Source organism: Microtus ochrogaster, assembly GCF_000317375.1.
Source record: "Microtus ochrogaster isolate Prairie Vole_2 chromosome 14 unlocalized genomic scaffold, MicOch1.0 chr14_random_1, whole genome shotgun sequence".
NCBI classification, from domain to species: domain Eukaryota; kingdom Metazoa; phylum Chordata; class Mammalia; order Rodentia; family Cricetidae; genus Microtus; species Microtus ochrogaster.
In genome coordinates this window covers 29854933-29857303 of record NW_004949096.1, presented here as the reverse complement: position 1 = coordinate 29857303, position 2371 = coordinate 29854933, and the positions used below count along the sequence as shown (strand labels likewise).

The 2371-nt window shown below is 45.4% G+C and overlaps 1 protein-coding gene across 5 annotated transcripts in view; it reads left to right on the top strand.

Annotated features, from left to right (window-relative positions):
- The window catches only part of Tp53bp1 (tumor protein p53 binding protein 1), an 89177-nt gene that overhangs the window by 46408 nt on the left and 40398 nt on the right, over positions 1–2371 (top strand). The gene's annotated exons all lie outside the window — the stretch shown is intronic.

Below are 2371 nucleotides of genomic sequence, written 5' to 3'. Positions count from 1 at the left end.
TGCTGGGATTAAAGGTGTGCACCAGCTCTGCCTGGTTTTAGGCAGTGCTCTTCACTGCTGAGCCATCTCTCCATCTCTGACCCTTGCTATCTTTTAAATAAGGCTATTTTTTAAATAAGAGCTTTTCCTCATTTGTTGCTATTTAAGAGTGAAAAGCCAGAACTCGGGATTAGTAGTCCTGAGGTGATAGCTGGGACTTCTGGTCCTCACTGCGTGTAATCTGCTGGGATGCTCTGTCAGGAGTATCCCAGTGTAGGGATCCTGACCATCGTGGGGTGATCCCATTCCCCAGAAAAGTCTAACCTGCTGCCTGTTGGGTACAGTGTCTGTTGTCGTATAGCGGGTCTTTAGAGGAGGAAGGTTTGGGGTGAAGGTGATGCGAGAGGTTCCACTTAGTCTGCAGAGTCCTGCAACCCCTCTGTCTTCAGGATGGGCCTCTCACGCCTGGGCTTCCTGTCCTCCAGTCCCGGGCATTGTGTTCATTTTCTCAGGGTTGAGGGGGTAGGGAAGAGGATATGGGAGTTGAACTGCTTCTTACACAGACTTCCAGGCGGCTGTCCTGTTCTAGCAGCTCCCTTACCATCACTCTTAGGATTATCTGGTGCTACTGCCAAGTCCAGTAAGTCCTTTTCAGGGTGGGGGATGGTGTGTTGTGTTGTATTACCCTGGTAACCTTTTGCCTTTCTTTTATTTGGCCTTGTAATTACCTTTCCTTGTCTACCAAGTGGATTGCCATTCTTTCAGAATATACGCGTGCGTGTGCGTGCGTGCATGTGTATGTATGTGTGTGTGTGTGCGTGTGTGTGTGTAGTTCTTTTCCTTGAGAATTGTGCATGTTAGGGAAAAACATGCTTTTACCATTGCTTAGCTGGGTTTCAGAAAGAATTAAAATGGATATTGAATTTACCGTTCTAATTTAAATGTTACCTCCTTTTTTTTTATTATGTATCAAATTCCTATGCCATTCTTAAAGGTAGAAAGACAGTGTTGACTCATGAGAGTTGTGATGTGGTACCCGTGCTCAATACTATGTGTTCAGGCAGAGACAGGTGGGTTTCTGTAAGTTTGAGGCCAGCCTGGTCTATAGAGTGAGTTCCAGGACAACTAGGGCTGTTACACAGAGAAACTCTGTCTGGAAAAATGAAAGGAAGGAGGAAGGAAGGAAGGAAGAAAGGAAGAGAAAGAAATGGGTTAATTTAAAGCAAGCATGAAGGCACATACCCATAATTACAGCACATGGGTGGTAAAGGCAGGAAGAGCAGGCATTCAAGGTCAGCCTGGCCATAATGAGTTCCTGTTTTAACCCTCACCCTACCCCCACCCCTTAAAGAAAGAAAAAGAAAAACAGCATTGGGGCAGCAGGATGCTTGGGGGTTGGTGGGTATTTGCTCCAAAAGCCTGAGAACCTGAGTTGATCAGCAGAACAAAGGAACAGCAGTGGAAAGAGAGACTTGATTCTCAAAAGTCATCCTCTGGCCTCCAGATAGTGTTTATGTTAGAAGAGTGCTCTGTGCATGCGTGTACACACACACACACACACACACTCACAATTTTTTTTTTTATTTTTTGAGACAAGTTCTTACTATGTGGTCTTGACTGGCCTGGATCTTACTATATAGAGTAGGCTGGCCTTGAACTCATTGAGATCCAGTTGTCTTTTCCTTTCCTGCGCTGAGATTAAAGGTGCATGCCTCAGACTACTGTGTGCCTGTGCATATTAAGATTGGGGCCACTTTGTAGCCCTGGATGGCGTGGGACTCACTGCATAGATAAGCTGGCCTAGAATTTACAGCAGTGTTCTCATCTCTGCCTCCCAACCTCTGGGATTACTACATGTTCATGGTGCCTAGGCTTTGTCTAGGTTTTACTTTTTTTGTTGTTGGTGGTGGTGTTTTTTTTTTGTTTTGTTTTTTTAATGAGATAGGGTTTCTCTATCTAGTCCTGGCTGTTCTGGAACTTCCTATGTAGACCTCAAAACTCACAGAGATTCTCCTGCCTCTACCTGGAGAGGGCTGGCATTAAAGGCATGGGCCGCCTTTGTATAGTTTGTTAGACAAGCACTCCGCCAACTGAGCTAGTCAACATCACAGCCCACACAAGGAATTTGGAGTCGTGTGTAAGTGTGTGTTTAACTTTAGGAGGGCTGCGCTACCATGTCTGTGCTGTTTTGCTTTCTTGCCAGCCATGCGCGAGGATCTACAGTTGTTCCACGGAGATGTTGGTACTTGGTTTGTGAGGTTTTAGAACTTAGCCATTTTTGTGGCTCTGGTGGCATTTCATTGTAGTTTTAGTTCTATTTCTCCGTGTCTGATTACAACGCTCTTGTGTCTTTGCACTTTAACACCTGCCTCATGACTGTCCATAGTGGCCT